The sequence below is a fragment of the Phyllobates terribilis genome, unplaced genomic scaffold, assembly GCF_046119375.1.
Source record: "Phyllobates terribilis strain yellow unplaced genomic scaffold, ASM4611937v1 Scaffold_5__5_contigs__length_657084704, whole genome shotgun sequence".
NCBI lineage: Eukaryota > Metazoa > Chordata > Amphibia > Anura > Dendrobatidae > Phyllobates > Phyllobates terribilis.
In genome coordinates, this window is record NW_027362765.1 from 249,944,832 (window position 1) to 249,962,410 (window position 17,579).

Consider the following 17,579-nt stretch of genomic DNA (forward strand, 5'->3'; position numbering starts at 1 on the left):
TCAGGTTTGCCACATCTCCAGCAGCATTTGGGAATATTAGGATTAAGTTTATATAATAGGGAAGGAGTGTGATACCAATACATAAGTAGCTTATATTGATTTTCCCTATACGTGACGCATGTGGAAGTCTTAGCTGAGCTCCTCCATGTTCTTTGCCAAGTACTAGGCAAGAGGGATTCCCCCAGAAAGCGTTCCCATTTGCTGCTGTAAAGGGCTTTGGGTGATCATCTATATAATTGAAACACCAGCTCTACATAACTTTTCAAACTGAGTAAGTTGAGAGACTTTGAGGGAAGAGAACTGAGAGTACATCTAGTGCCTGATTTGCATGTAGTGATAATGAGAGTATAAGGGGATTTTGAATGGAGATTGTAATGTATTAAATGGAAGTAAAACCCTGGAATGTATATCAGCTATGTCTGCAAAACAGAAAAGTTGCTTATTAAACCATGTTCTTATGAAACTACTGTTCAAACTATCAGGTATTGCAGGATTAAATAAGAAAGAGGTCATCGAGGAATGTTCAGACATTAACCGCTTCCAGACCGCCCACTGTACATAAACGTCGGCGCTGCCTGGGCTCTGTGCAGCGCCGACGTTTATGAAAGGTTGGTGGTCCTGCAAGTGCTGCGGTTGCGGTTCAGAGCGACAGCTCTGACGGGATATCATCAGGACCTGATTGTATCAGGTCCCAATGATGTTAACCCTTTGCTATCTTCTATATGCCGCGATCTATAGTGATCGCGGCATTTAGAAGATAGTGAGAGGAGAGGGGGTCGTCCACTTACCTCTCCGACGGTCCCCTGATGTCTTCCAGGACCTGCCGTTGTTATGGCAGCCGGAGGTCACATGACCGCCTCTGGATCTGCCATATATGGTGTCCTGCTAGGCTCAGCCTGCAGCTGAAGTCTAGCAGGAGACAGACAGTGTAAAACTGTCAGCAAAGTTCTCATGCAATGCAATACATGTCTATTGCATTGCATGAGAACAGTGATTAGAAAAATAAAAATTAATGTCCCATACAGGGACTAAGTAAAAATGTAAAAAAAATGTTTTCAAACTGTTAAAAAAAATCACAAAATAAATAAAAATAAATAAAATATTAAACCAATAAATCCGTATATTTATGCAAAAACAAAAAAAGTACACATATTTGGTATCGCCGCATCCGAAACAACCCGATCTATAAAACTGTCACACTAATTAACTCCTTCTGTGCACACCGTAATAAAAATAAATAAAAAAACGGAGCAAAAAACTATGCAAAATGGAAATAAAAATGGTACCGCTGAAAACGTCATCTTGTTCCGCAAAAAAAAGCCACCATACAGCTCCATCAGCCGAAAAATAAAAAAGTTATAGCTCTCAGAATAAAGCGATGCAAAAAAACATTTTTTCTATAAAATTGTTTTATTGTGTTAAAAGCGCCAAAACATAAAAAAAATATACAGTAAGTGTAGTATCGCTGTAAACGTACTGACCCGAAGAATAATGCTGCCTTATCACTTTTACCACACGCAGAACGGCATAAAAAAAACCCTCAAAAAACAATTCCTGAATTGTTGGTTTTTGTTAATTTTACCTCCCAAAAAACGGAATAGAAAGCGATCAAAAAATGTCACGTACCCAAATATGGTACCAATAAAAATGTCAACTCGTCCCGCAGAAAACAAGCCGTCACACGACTCTGTCGGCCGAAATATGGAAAAATTATAGCTCTCAAAATATGGCGATGCAAAAACTAGATTTTGCAAAAAAAAGCGTCTTTTAGTGTGTGACAGCTGTCAATCATAAAAACCCGATATAAATCTGGTATATCTGTAATCGCACCGACCCGAAGAATAAAGTAATCTCATCACTTACACCGCATGAGGAGCGGCGTAAAAAATAAATAAAACCAGTTCTTCACCTGCTACTGATTTGTTTATTATGTCTCCCAAAGATCGCAGTAAGGCTCTGCTCACAATTATCCTGCGCTCTGCGCTGAGCGCTTACACCAGAGTTTCCGTGTAAATCTCTGAAATACGTGATTCAGGCGGAAACCATGACGGAAGATTCCCTGTAATGAGGTAGATATAGGCCACTGTGGATACCATCTGGCCTGTGATCCCACGGTGTCAGTTTTTTTTGGCGTGCATAAAAGTGCGGTTGGCCACAGTTTTGTGCACTTCTGAAAAAAAGGACACCGCTAAACAGAGGCCAGACGGAGTCCAGAGTAACTCTGCTGCCTCATTACAGTGAATGGATCCTACAGGGGTTTCATCTGAATTACATCACTTGGAAATTTAGATGGAAACCCCGATGTAAGTGCTCAACCTAGAGCGCCGTATAAATGTTACGTAAAATGTTCCCAATAAAAGCTTCAACTCAGTCCTCAAAAAAAGCTAGTCCCCACTCAGGTCCGTCATCTGTTAAAAATATAAGGGACTTCCAAGTTACTGGTAGCAGAAAGGCTCTGGAAAAGCAAAATGACCCTTGCCCCCCAAAAGAAATTCAGAAAATTTTGTGCTCTCAAATCCAAATGCCTATTCTATAATAATTTGTTCTCCAATTGTCAAATAGCGCTCCGTCCCCCCCAGATCTCGCCGTATGGCTGAGCGGTACAATACAGCCACATATGCGGTATTGACACTTTTAGAAGAAATTGTGTGACACATTTCGGCACCATTTTTACCCATTGCCCTGTGTGAAAATGTAAAATCTGAGGGTAAAACATTTTTTTGTGGTAAAAATATAATTATGTTTTCTTCACTGCCCAATGGTATAAATTTAAAAATTAAAAAATACTCACTACTTCCCTAGATGAATTCCTTGAGAGGTGTAGTTTACAAAATGGGGTCACTTGTGGGGGTTTCTGCTGTTTCGGCATGTCAGCGACTCTTCAAATGTGACATGGTGTCTGCAACCTATCCCAGCCAACATAGCACTCCTTTCTCTTCCGAACCCTGCCGTTCACCAAAGCAGTGGTTTTCCCCCACATATGGGGTAACGGCGTACTCAGGAGACATTGCACAACAAATTTAATGGTGCAATTTCTTCTGTTATCCTTATGATAATGCAAAATTAGGGGATGAAAAACATTTTTTGTGGGAAAAATGTGAAAATTTTATTTTTACGGCTCAATATTATAAACTTCTGTGAAGCACCTGGGGGTGCAAGGTGCTCACCACACATCTAGATAAGTTCTCTAAAGGGTCTAGTTTCCAAAATGGTGTCACTTGTGGGGGGTTTCCACTGTTTAGGCACATCAGGGGCTCTCCAAACTCAACATGGCATCCACTAATTATTCAAAAAATTTTACATTCAAGAAGTCTAATGGCGCTCCTTCCCTTCCAAACCCTGCAGTGCGCCCAAACAGTGGTTTTCCCTCACATATGGGGTATCAGCGCGCTCATGAGAAATTGCACTACAAATTGTGTATTCCATTTTTTCCTGCTACCCCTGTGAAAATAAAAAAAATTGGGTCTAAAGTAACATTTTTGGGAAAAAAAGTTAAATGTTCATTTTTTTCTTCCACATTCCAAAAATTCCCGTGAAACACCTGAAGGGTTAATAAAGTTCTTGAATGTGGTTTTGAGCACCTTGAGGGGTGCAGTTTTTAGAATGGTGTCACTTTTGGGTATTTTTCTGTCATAAAGGCCCCTCAAAGTCACTTCAAATAAGATGTGGTCCCTAAAAAAATGTTTTTGTAAATTTTGTTGGAAAAATGAGAAATCGCTGGTCAACTTTTAACCCTTATAGTTTCCTAACAAAAAAAAATTTTGGTTCCAAAATTGTGCTGATGTAAAGTAGACATGTGGGAAATGATATTTATTAACTATTTTGTGTGACATATCTCTCTGATTTAAGGGCATGAAAATTCAGTTTGAAAATTGCAAAATTTTCACAATTTTCACCAAATTTCCGATTTTTTCACAACTAAACGCAAGTGATATCGAAGAAATGTTACCACTGTCATGAAGTACAATATGTCACGAAAAAACATTCTCAGAATCAGGGGGATCCGTTGAAGCGTTCCAGAGTAATTACTTCATAAAGTGACAGTGGTCAGAGTTGAAAAAAATTGGCCCGGTCACGAAGGCAAAAACAGGCTCTGGCGCAAAGTGGTTAATGGGAATTTCTTAGAACATGTATCCCAAATCCTTTTAGTAAAAACGATTGGTCCCATCATGTGAGAATTCAACTTATGAGAAACAGTCGCCCAAAGGTAAGAATTTGGATGGATTGGGGCTAGCCATAGTTTTTTCATTTCCATCCATCTAGAAAATGCTCTAAGAGTGGTCCAGGCTGGAATGTGGTGTAAATGAGTTGCCCAATAGCATTTAAAGACGCCCAGTACACCTAGCCCAACCCTCATTTTACTCATTAATAGAATTTGATTTTTGATTCTGTGACTTTTATAGGCCCAGATGAATTGGAGAATAGGAGACTGCAAGCTTCTTTATTCCCTATAGGGAACATGAAGGGATAAAGTTTCAAATAGGTATAGAAGCTTAGGAAGTATGGTCATTTTGACTGAAGAGATTCTCCCGAACATAGATAGCGGAACACTGTTCCATTTCTTGAGTAAGCATTTGAGTTCGTTGAATAACTGAGGGTAGTTATGTTGATACAACGAATTATAGCTAGAAGTCAGTTTAACCCCTAAATATTTTAGAAAAGCGTCTTTCCATCTATTGTTTTCTATTAACGAGCGTAATGACGTTCTAGAGCTATTGAGAGTGAGGGCCTCGGTTTTAGTATAGTTGACCATATAGCCTGAAAGGTAGCTAAATCATCCCCGGAGGGCATGCAGATTAGGGATGGTAATATGTAATTGGGTTAATGTCAATAAAACATCATCTGTGCATAAAGATAATTTAAATTCCTTGTCTCTCACCATCACTCTGTGGATGTTTGGATTGAGGCGTATTTCAGTTGTAAGGGGTTCTATGCACATTGCAAAAAGCAGGGGTGATAGAGGATAGTTGTGGCGAGTACCATTATAGATGTTAAAGGGTTGGGATAATGCATGCAGTAACTTGACCGTGGCCGAAGGTTGTGAATAAAGTCTTTTTAATTCCATAGCAAGTGGTCCTGAGATTCCAAACTGAGTTAGTGTTTCAAACATAAATGACCATCCAAAGAGGTTGAAAGCCTTTTCAGTTTCTAAACTGAGTAGTAATGCTTTACTCTGTCTTATTTACTACTTCAATAAGGTCTTTTAGTGTTATCACCAAACCACCTTGTCTGCATTGACCCCACTATTGCTCAACATTTTTATAAATTATCTTGATAAGGAACTGAAGGAAAACTAATCATTTTGCAGAGATGCAAAGCTAGGAGAGATAGCTTAGATTAGAGAAAACAGAGAAAGGATTCAGAAGGATCTAGATAACCTTGAACAATGGGCAGCAACTAATAGAATAGTATTTAACAGGGAGAAATGCAAAATTCTACATCTGGGAAAGAAAAACGAAAATGACATCTACAGAATGGGAGGAATAGAACTAAGCAACAGCACGTGTGAAAAAGACTTGAGTATACTAATAGATCACAGACTGCACATGAGTCAACAGTATAATGCAGCAGCAAAAAAAGCAAAAACAATTCTAGGTTGTATTAAGATAAGCACGTCTAGATCACGTGAAGTAATTATCCCCCTCTACGCCTCCTTGGTCAGACCTCATCTGGAATACGGTGTACAGTTCTGGGCACCACATTTGAAAAAAAGACATTGAAAAACTGGAGCAAGTTCGGAGAAGAACTACCAGGATGGTGAGCGGACTGCAAACTATGTCCTTCGAGGAATGGTTAAAGGTCTGGAAATGTTTAGCTTTCCAAAAAGAAGGCTAATAGGAGACTTAATAGCTGTCTACAAATATCTGAAGGGATGTCACATTGTAGAAGGATCATCCTTGTTCTCATTTTCACATGGAAACACAAGAAGCAATGGGATGAAACTGAAAGGGAGAAGATATAGATTAGATATTAGAAAAAACTTTTTGACAGTGAGGGTGATTAATGAGTGGAGCAGGCTGCCCGAGAGGTGTCGAGTTCTCCTTCAATGGAAGTCTTCAGAGGCTGGACAGACATCTGTCTGAGATGGTTTAGTGAATCCTGTATTGAGCAGGGGGTTTTACACGATGACTCTCGAGGTCCCTTCCAACTCTAATATTCTATGATTCTACATGGTATGAAACCTACCTTGTCTTCATGAATTAGATGGGACAGCCAATTAGATAAACGTAATGCTAGTATTTTGGTGAAAAACTTTAAATCCGTATTAAGAAGGGCTATAGTTAGCACAATCCAATGGGTCTAGAATGGAGAATTTTGATAATGACTGATCAATTCTTGCAGAGAAAGAAGCAGATTTGTCTGATAAAGATGTATTACATAGTAGCTTATTTTCACATGTAATGTTGATCTATTAAATGAAAATTAAAACAATGGTTATTCTTTAAGTTAAAAACATGTATCCAGTGAGATTCCACAAAAAGGAGATCTGAATATCGCTTATACGTTTCAGGCACAAACTGACCCTTAATCTTAGCATTATTGCATGTGGTACACGGAGGGTTAATAGATGCTAAACCACCTCCAAGCTGGAATGATCTCTCTCCTAAGTTCTGTATTGTGTGACCTATATTTAGTAGCTTATGGAGTATGATATTGTGTATCACATACAATAGTCATTTCATTTCAATGGACTCGATTATTTCACTTTACATTGGGAAAGCTCTGAGCAAGTATATACCTGCCCGGCAAACATGGCATGAACTGTGCCTGTCCAGCTCTAATAACACTTTCTGTATCCACACCTATGATGGGGAATTGAAAGGGGAGACTCCCTTCCAGCTCTCATGTATTGAAGCTGGTTTGGCTGCATTATTTAGTGTGTACTATGTAACAGGCTGACTCTGGGAACCACATGCCCCCTAGATCTTGCACTCACAACATGGTATGCCAAAAATAAAAAAGAGAATGTTTGGGTCCAATTCGTTATTGCGATTGTCTCTTTTTTTGTCTAGTTTTTGGACTGTGACTCCAGATTGCTGAATCCTGACCGTGTGCGGTATATATGATTTGCATACTTACGGTCACATGCCAACTAGACGCTTAATGCTTCTCTCCATATAAGTGAATTTTTGCTTTGTTTGAAAGTGTCTGTCACCAGATTATCCATTATAAGCCGCAAACAGTACTAAATAGATCTCTTGAGACCTGATGAGGCTGGCAAATTTACTTAGAAAAATCCATGACAGAATAGCTATATAATCCTGATATTATTTTGAGTATTTTATAGTACTGTTGTAGCTGGAATCTTAAAGGGGTTGTTCACTACTGGACCAGCACCATTCCAGCGATGTCAGTGACATAATGTCATGTGACTGCTGAGAGATGCCGGACTGACATTGGTGGAGTAATTAAGTGTGTGTATATTTTTTTTCTGGGTGACTTCAGCATTTAAGAAGGGTTTTTCCAGTTGAGGATAACCCCCTTTAAATTGCTAATTTTCATATCAGATGGGAGAACTTTCAATAAGGCGTAAACACCCGTGGATTTTTTGTCATTGATTTTCACAGTAAGTACATCAGTCTAATCAGGTCTAAGAGATCTGTTTAGTTATGTATGCAGTTTGTATTATGAAATCTGGTGACAAATCTACATGAAATAACTCATTGGTGAATTACTATTAATGTTTACAGTTGTGTGTACTTTTATATGGATTCAAAATTCTCCTTGCTAACATTTTTGTTGTTGCTGGCGTAGCTTACTGCCAGGGTTTTGGAAATGTATCGACAATCTTATAAACATTAATGACACTGCGTGCTTTTCGTGGCTTTTCCTCTTTTGTTTGACACTGATTTTTTTTTTAATATAGTTAACAATGAGAAACTACAATGGTCAAAGGAAAAAAGAAAGCATACTTACCATTGGAATCCGCCCTCCTCTCCAGTTCTACCTCTATGATGGTATCGACCAGACTGCAAGCGCTGACGTCCTGACCACCAGTCGCCTTACCCTGCACCCAATAAGCAGCTGCAGACGACAGGTAGTCACTGGTGGTTGTGACATCAACCCTTCCAGCCTGGCAGAGCCCACCAAAGCGGCAGCGCTGGAGCTGGGAGTAGATTCCCGCGGTGGTAAGCATGCTTGCTTTCTTTTTTTGCTTTCGCTGTGGTAGAGTCCTGGTACAAAAAAACCCTTTAATCTCAAGTCTGTCACTAACGGGAAAAACACAACAAAGAAAATAGTAATAAATATGCAAAGATTAATAATTTTATACTTTATTTTTTACTAAAAAAAAAAGTATAATCCCGTAAAAGGTACCGTTAACTAAATGTATACATTTTTGGATGCACCTTTTGTTCAGAACGTAGAACATAAAAATTTTCTTATTTGCAAAATCTGTTTGTATTTCAGAGTATACCTTCTCAAACATTATAGCACTTACTGGGGTTGACAAAGACGGACTAAACGATTCGAAGTATTTAGCATCAGTCTATACAGAACATATGCACATCCAGACTGTGATGGCATTACCACCATCCTGCCTCCGAGAACTGGTGGTGGAGCTACGGAAACAACCCAGAGCTGAAGCCACACTGTTTGCACAACTCCTATAAAATGATATATGGGTTAGAGAAAACGGCAAGTTACGGGTGTTATGTACACAGTGTGTCTTGATATGCTAAACGGATTCCCTTAGTCGCAGTCATTTTTTCGGGAGTTATGTAAACGGTGAAGCTCATCTGCTCTTTCTGTAGACCCACCTCTGGTGGTCTCAGCCTAGATGGGGATATTCCCCCTTCACTCACAAAAGGCTTCAATGAAAATAACTCTGTAAGGACATCCTAAATTTACCAGGTCTTCCGAATATTACCAAATAAAACAATCCAAAGTAGCATAAGTTGCATATCCACTTCAAGTGGGGTTGTCTTCTTTGTCCTTTATGTCAGAACCAGGGCCAGTGAAGAATCCTCTGGTAGGCCATGTCCAACTCTTCCTTGCATACAGATTCATCAAATACATTGTAGTTATTAGCAGACATGTTACTTCTACAATTTAGTTCATTTTTGGTAACGTTCACACAGTCAGTATTTGACCTCAGTATGTGTAAACCAAAACCAGGAGTGGGTGATAATACAGAAGTGATGACGTGTTTCTATTATACTTTTCTCTGATTGTTCCTCTCCTGATTTTGGCTTACAAATACTGAGGTAAAATGCTGACCAAATACTGAATGTGTGAACGAGGCCTTATACAAATATAAACATGACACAGAATCACATCTGGCCCTCTCACCTGTTGTATTTTTATTTATTATGGCAGGTCCATAGCCAAAAGCAGTCTTGAGAGTGTTTTTATTACATATGTGCTGTTTTCAGTAAGGGCTGATTTTCTCCATACCTCACCATTTTTCCTTTTTTTTTTCTTAATCTTGTTGCATTTTTTATTGGCCATTGCCCATCCTGAATACCCATTATGATTTTAATTGCTCACTGTTAAATCTTATCATATTTTACAAAGGTGTATACAAGTAATTCTTGGTGTTTAATCTTATCGATATGCTGATTTGCGTTTCTGGCAATGACAGCAGCTGAACACGGAAGCAAACAATAGGAATATCAGGAACAGCAAACAAAAGGATCCGATCACCACAAGTCCTCCCAAAGCCCAGTCATCCCTCAGTATTCGGTTCTTTATGTTTTCCAAAATGGGAGCTGAAGGGTGTAAGACCTGGGCTGTGTCTTGTCCCATCCTGTAAAAGGAAAATATAGATATTGTTAATTTAAAAAAATAGATACAGTGGTGTGAAAAAGTGTTTGCCCCCTTCCTGATTTCTTATTCTTTTGCATGGTTGTCACACTTAAATGTTTCAGATCACAAAACAAATTTAAATATTAGACAAAGATAACACAAGTAAACACAAAATACAGTTTTTAAATGAAGGTCTTTATTATTAAGGGGAAGAAAATCCAAACCTACAGGACCCTGTGTGAAAAAGTGATTGCCCCTAAACCTAATAACTGGTTGAGCCTCCCTTAACAGCAACAACTGCAATCAGGTGTTTGCGAGAACTGGCAATGAGTCTTTTACAATGCTCTGGAGGAATTTCCATGCATGAACCGCCTTTTAAGGTCATGGAACTGCATCTCAATTGGATTAAGGTCAGAACTTTGACTAGGCCACTCCAAAATCTTAATTTTATTTTTCTTAGGCCATTCAGAGGTGGACTTGCTGATGTGTTTTGGATCATTGTCCTGCTACATAACCCAAATGCGCTTCAGCGTCCTGTCACGAACAGATGGCTGGACATTCTCCTTCAGGATTTTTTGGTAGACAGCAGAATTTATGGTTCTATTTACCACAGCAAGTCTTCCAGGTACTGAAGCTGCAAAACAGCCCCAGGCCATCATACTACTACCACTGTTGGCATGATGTTCTTTTTCTGAAATGCTGTGTTAATTCTACGCCAGATGTAATGGACATGCTCCTTCCCAAAAGTCTTATGTTCTTTTTGCTTAAAAGTGGTTTTCGTCTTGGAGCTCTGCCATGCATGCCATTTTTGCCCAGTATCTTTCTTATGGTGGGGTCATGAATACTGACCTTAACTGAGGCAAGTGAGACCTACAGTTCTTTGGATGTTGTTGTGGGATCTTCTGTAACCTCTTGGATGAGTCGTCGCTGCACTCTTGGGGTAATTTTGGTCTGCTGGCCACTCCTGGGAAGGTTCACCACTGTTCCTTGTTTTCCCTATTTGTGGATAATGGCTCTCACTGGGCTTCGCTGGAGTCCCCAAGCTTTAGAAATGGCTTTATAACCTTTTCCAGACTGATAGATCTCAAGATTGAGCCCTCACGGGCAGGTTCCTCTCTCCTCCTGCACCAGTCGGTGACTTGTCTTTGTTCAAACTATTGTACTTGTCTGCTATGTATGCCCCCTTTTCACATATGAAGCTCCATGGAATTAATTGCGCTATAATAATAAATAATAATAATAATTACTTTGTTTCTTATTTGTTCCTCAATTTTTTTGGATCACAGCACGACGTTTAGCTTTTGAGGATTTTTGATCTACTTAACTTTGCCAGGCTGGTCCTATTTAAGTGATTTCTTGATTGAGCACAGATGTGGCAGTAATCAGGCCTGTGTGTGGCCTGAAATCAGCCTCCCAGAGATGTAATGAACCAGTTATTTCATGTTTTAAGGGGGGAGGGGGAGGGCCAAATCACTTTTTTACACAGGGCCCTGTAGGTATGGATTTCTTTTCCCCTTAATAATAAAGACCTTCATTTCAAAGCTACATTTTATGTTTACTTGTGTATCTTTGTCTAATATTTAAATTTATTTTGTGATCTAAAACTTTTAAGTGTGACATATGCAAAAGAATAAGAAATCAGGAAGGGGGTAAACACTTTTTCCCACCACTGTATCTGCAAATTGATGTGCAAGACCTCATTAGTGAGCCAGTCTGTAATAATCAGTCACTATTTGATTACTTTTAGGAGATTAATGGTCCGTAGGACACCAGGTTGTTTCTGGCTCAGTACTCGGATGCACATTATTAATGATAAATAGTATTATAAATATAATCAAACAAGGAGTAACACCAGTGCTGGCATCCCTACATTGCGCCTCTCCCTTCCCCCGGCAGGAATGCCGACTTACTCACCGACCCGGCCACAGGTTTCGTGGAAGTTCGCTTAGGGCGCGCGCGCTTCCTGCTTCTTGGTGGGGTAGCGCGCGCACTCTTGATTTGTCCCCAGCCAATAACTGGGAGACACTAGGTACTTAAGGCACATTCCCCTGTAGGGAGGTGCCTGAGCAACAATTGTCTTAATCAGACTTCAAGCTGCTAGTCTGTTGTGAGGTCCCTGTACCTGTCCAGATCACCTGTACCAGTACCAACCTTGTCTGAATCAGTACCTGAAACTGAAACCACACCTGCAGTACCTGAACCTGAACATGTGCTTGAGACCCATATTGTCTGTACCAGCTCCAATATCTGTTCCATCAGAATCTGGTCGTGCCTTCCTGTGTCTACTATCCTGTCCCTTGGAGTCAGCTGCTGCAGTACCGGGTTCTGTTAAGTGGCACCTGGCGTGTACCTGTGGCTCTCTAACCCCACCATTAGGGGCTCTAGTGAAAACCCAGGTGTTCGCTTAGTTACGCCCCTCCAGGCTCTCCCCGGCCGTGGCGCAGTGGGTTTAGTATCCACCAGTGTGACACAAGGTAACATATATTTCAAACAAGAGGAGTGAGAACCCTGCTCGCTGGAGCTTACTATATATGAGGCAATAGGGTTGAGGCATAAGTTAATAAGTGCTTGTAGTGTATGATCCGGACATCTTTTATTATAAGATTGCTGTGTATATGCAAAGCAACAGAAGCCATCACCAGCCAGTATCTGTGTATGTACAGATATGAAATGTCATAGAGTGTGCGGAAATCTGATTAAAAAAGGGAACAGATTGTGAAGAAAAATGTAGAATGGGAGAACTGAGAAAAGTTAGGAAAGTGAATTGATCGGCTTGTCTAAAATGATGTGTTTTTTGGGCACTCTTAACAATGTGGTCATTGTGAATTAACGTTATTGTATGGGAATTTGCATTCCATACAGCTGGTGCAGCTTAACAGCTTTTCTTGGAGATGGGAATGGTAGACAAAGTTTAGGGAGGCGATGTCAGTCTGTGCATCATTATGGAGATCTTTGTGGATAAAGATAATATTGTATTCAGTAGCCTATGGGCAACCAGTGCAAAGACTGGCACAGGGTAGAGGCATCAGTGTTGTGGCTGGACAGAAATATAAGTCGGGTTGCTGCATTCTGGTTGAATTTGGGAGGTGACTGTTTAGTGAGGGTAAGACCAGTTTGTGAGTTACAGTAATCAAGATGACAACGATTAAAAGAAATGACAAGAGGTTTTACTGTCACCAGTAAGAAAAAGTCAGATTCTGGAGATTCTCCTGAGATTTTGGTGAAGTGAGCCAGTGAGTGATTGGATGTAGTAGTGATGTCCTTCACTTCTACATCCAATCACTCACTCGCTGCCTAGTAGTTATGGTAGTATAGCACGTGGAAATGGACATATCAAGTTTAGGCAGATTAATAGAGGGTAGAAACACAATTCATTTTCTAAAAGAGATCATGACGCTAGAGACAGCCGATAGCCTGGTGCTTACATATATTGTGAGCTGATGTTAGGAAAAGTATATAATTGCATATCATCAGCATAGAGATAGTGAAAGCCAAATCTGCTGATGGTTTGTTCAATATGGGCTGTGTAGAAAGAACACGAAGAACCCCAACAGAGAAGAGACGCCAGCAAAACATACATTGTGCCATATTTGCAGCCATATATACAGCGTGTGTGAACAGTGCCTCCTTTCTGCAGCTTCTGGTTTTGTGGTTTGTTAGGATGCTGACCTACATGACACCTTTATATCTCTATATGTGCAAATATCTTATATGGCTCTTTAGAGATGAAGGATAGAGCTGTAGATATTGCATTGGCTATCTAAGGGTTACAGTATCCTACAGGGGCAAGGTTCACAATGTGGCCACATACGCATACACTGCACACAATGATATTACCTTGTTCTCAAGCTGAGTCTCCTCTGTGATGTCAAGCACTTGACATGAGTCTTCTCCCTTTTGTTGTGCAGATCTAAGCCCCTTTAACCGCCCTGATTTTCCTCTTGGACAGTTTTTTCCTTTTCCTCCTCCTCCTCCTCCCCCTTCTCTTCCTCCCTGCCCTAGTTAATATTTTACTGCTGTGTCTGTTCTGCCTCCATAGAAAGCTGTATTAGGAAAAGGTCTGTTGATCAGTCGGGACCAACCAATCACCTGTAGAGATGGACTTTTGCCTTGCAATATAAAATCAGTCTCGGCAATAGCTATTGGGTGATGCCAGGTGTCTAGTGCTTTGCTTGCAAATCCTGCCATGAGAGCGGAGTTTGCATGATGTATATGCAACCATATGTTCATAGGTTGTTTTTTTTTCCTTCCACATTATTGCAATTTCATATTTGTAATACTTAAGCACTGGTGATTAACACAAAGCAGGGTGGTTTATTTGGGTGTAGCACTACTTCATATTGCTGTTATTAATTCTATCATTATGTAACATACTTAAGTTTTAGATAAATGTCCATCTAGTTCTACATGCAAATTGCCTCTTCAGAGAGGAAGAGGACTAGAACTCTATAGCGCGACCTGTTAGAAGCAGCGATCTTATAAGTCACTATCGACCCTTTAACGAGTCATGCAGTATGACTTGGGATGAAAGCAAAATCAGAATCCTAATTTGCAGACACGGTGTTTCAGGCTGTTGGCCCTCATCAGTGCAAAGTATGAGATCTGATTTGGCTAGGTCAGAGGCTCTGGACTGAGGTCTAAAGGGTAGCGTTTCTCCTTGTGGAGAGTGACAGATCGTCTATGGCATGCCAGTGTAAGGAGGCTTATTTGCCATGCAATGCTCCTGTGGGAAATTAAATATGCAAATTGCCTCTTTAGAGAAAAAGAGGACTTGAACTCTATAGTGCCACCTCTCTCTCCTCTCTGAAGAAAGAAATCAGATGTATTATAATGAGGCAGGTTTTCTTTTTACATTGTTTATAGTTAATTTTTATAAAACCACATGCAAACTCTTATTTATTACATTTTACAATGTTAAACAAGAATACATATTTCAGAATTATTTTCAAAACTTACATTGCAAGTATCGTGAAGTATGACACAGTAGACCTTATTGGGAAAGTCAATAAAAATAGTTGTTTTCTTTTAAGCAACCGAAATTAGAAAAGAATAATAGCTGGAATATACTATCTTCTGCGTCTTTTTTCTGTACATTATGTTTTGATGCTATTTGCAATTTGTGCATACACAAGTCCATACATAATTTTTTTTCTTGTGGGGCTAATACTTACATGCAGGATGTTGCTAACTACCTGTCTTTTCTGCCTGGCGCCAATCTCTGCTGGCACAGAGCGGTCATGGATCAATTATTCCAGCGATTCTTCATTTGACCACACGTCAAGAGAACAGCTCTTCATCTTCCGGTATAGTCTGTTGGTGGAGCGTCATTGCTGACGCCATGCCGATTGACAGCCGGCTCCCGTTGACGTTATGTCAATAGAGCAGTTTCTTCTTTTTTGCTCTGCTCTGTTGACCAGGTGTTTCTGGCAATGTCATACCAATCAGGGCTGTGGAGTCGGAGCCCATTTTGGTGGAGTCTGAGTCGGTATAAAATGAACCGACTCTTAAAAAATATATAATAAATTGGGTACAGTAGTTCAATGCAGTTTGTGCAGAATATTTTTTCATAAGAATTTGGGAAAGTTCTGAAATGTCCTATAAATGTCTGTCCTATTCTTGATCTAAGGGTCTAGACTTTTAGCTGAGATGAATCTGCTACAGTAAATTTATCACTTAAGCATGAGCCATGTATGAGGGAGTCTGAGACGTGGAGTCGGTGTCATGGAAATTGAGGAGTCTGAGTCGAAGGTTTGGCTTACCGACTCCACAGCCCTGATGCCGATTGACATCCATCACCCGCTGCCCAACTGCAGGTAGATAACATCTATCTGCTTGTAAGTTCTTAGTTCCATAAGAAAGAAATACAAAAGTTCCGGATAACCACTTTAGGTTTTGTGATTGGTCTTATGACACGTTTAATGGTGTAATTGTCATGCAAGATTAGGAATGAACTTCATTATAAAACAGAACTTGGAACAGAACCGAAATAGCCCTACGACCTTGGTTTTCTATGGCTTACAATCAGTGTCCTGGCGTTATGGCCTGAAGCACATTTTAGGTAGTGAATTCACTTTGCGATCTAATAAACATATTGCTTCCATACTTATACCTTGTCTTACTGTATTACTTTGTACTTTAAATCTAAAACATTGTTAACCATAATGCAGGAATGCACAACCTGTGGCCTGCAATGCCATTGTGTACTGCCTCCGACCACCTTGTCATAGGCATGATTCTTTGTATTTGGTGTCTGCTTACATGCATTTGCTGTGGCACCAAATACTAATGGTATAGTATGTAGCCAATCTCTGGGACACCTATATATAAGCATGATAGCTGTTGGCCCCTGTGCAGGTCTCCAGTAAGAGTAAATGAGGTTAGCTGGTGCCCATATTTGTTATATGGAAGTAATAAAACATTTGGCAATTCAGCAATTTGCATAAACTACTATGGAAGAAGCCATATGAAAGCATTGTCTCTTTCTTTCTGGAATACAAGAGGGAAGAATAAATCCCCTATCCTCCCCACAGATGCGAGTCCTGAAGTGGGAGTGGCACCTATCAGACATAAATGTCATAAATGCCATAAATGTCTCAGATGGTAATAGCCCTTTGAATTTTATTGCGTCCCTTGCGATAGAGAGAGTCATGAAATCATCATGCTCCAATGGAATAATCTGTCATGCAGTTTGTCACTTTCCATCAGGAAGTATTTATTCCTTGCATAGTACGATCCCTCCTTACATCCAGTCCTTATAGCTCCATAAATAAACATAGTCCAGTGATTTTCTTTGGCAATCCACATGTATTTATCAAAGCTAGATTTATATGTCCAGATGGGAAGGTACGGCTCATAGATCATCCGTGTTGGATATTAGACCTTAGGTTTTGGATCTACTCGGCGAGAACGGCGCTTCTTGTCGCAACAGCAGAAGGAACACATCATAATGGTCATCAGTAGTACCATGCCTGAGGGAGAAACAGAGGTTTTAATGGTAACGGTGACTTAATGGTATAGCGATTTATAGACTAAATGCATTGATAAAGACCAAAATAGAAAGTATGCTCACCAATAAAGACCAGGATAATGGTGAAGGAAATTATTTCCACCATGTCCGCCTCAGGTAATTGCTTTAATTTTGCAAGAAGTCTGTCTGCCATATTCTGCATTTCTTCTTTTATACTCTGGTTACTCATTGTGACAGCTGGAATGACTGTAGTCTAAGCCTGGAAATGAGGGCAGGGTTAATAAATGTTAAAGGGGTTCTCTTGGTTTTAACACATTTCTGCATCAGTAAAATAACATAGTTTGAAAAAAGCAGGGCTGTGAAGTCGGTAAGCCAAACCTCCAACTCCGACTCCTCAATTTCCATGACACCGACTCCACGCCTCCGACTCCCTCATACATGGCTCATGTTTAAGTGATAAATTTACTGTAACACAGATTCATCTCAGCTAAAAGTCTAGACCCTTAGATCAGGAATAGGACAGACATTTATAGGACCTTTCATAACTTTACCAAATTCTTATGCAAAAAATCTTCCCCACAAACTGCATTGAACTACTGTACCCAATTTATTATATATTTTAGGAGTTGGAGTCGGTCCATTTTATACTGACTCCGATTCCGACTCCACATCCCTGGAAAAAAGGACATAATTCATCATGTTCAACCACCTAGTAACTTGCAGTAGTGATCGGCCATCATTTAATAGCCTGGTAACAAAGGCCGACCATGCTTCCTATATGCACAGAACGATCAGCAGTAGATTATTCAGTGTGCGTAGGCTACCGTTATTCTCAGCAGCACATCACCTGGATGATACGCTGCCG

General features: G+C 40.0%; 1 protein-coding gene and 1 long non-coding RNA gene across 4 annotated transcripts in view; one reads left to right on the top strand and one right to left on the bottom strand.

The window, feature by feature from the left end:
• The window catches only part of RECQL5 (RecQ like helicase 5), an 88,291-nt gene that overhangs the window by 29,603 nt on the left and 41,109 nt on the right, over positions 1-17,579 (top strand). The gene's annotated exons all lie outside the window — the stretch shown is intronic.
• LOC141272873 (uncharacterized) lies at positions 9,293-13,935 on the bottom strand. The gene is made up of 2 exons (XR_012322038.1): positions 13,585-13,935; positions 9,293-9,748 (listed from the first exon to the last, which is right to left on the bottom strand). It is a non-coding gene; the product is annotated as an uncharacterized lncRNA (long non-coding RNA).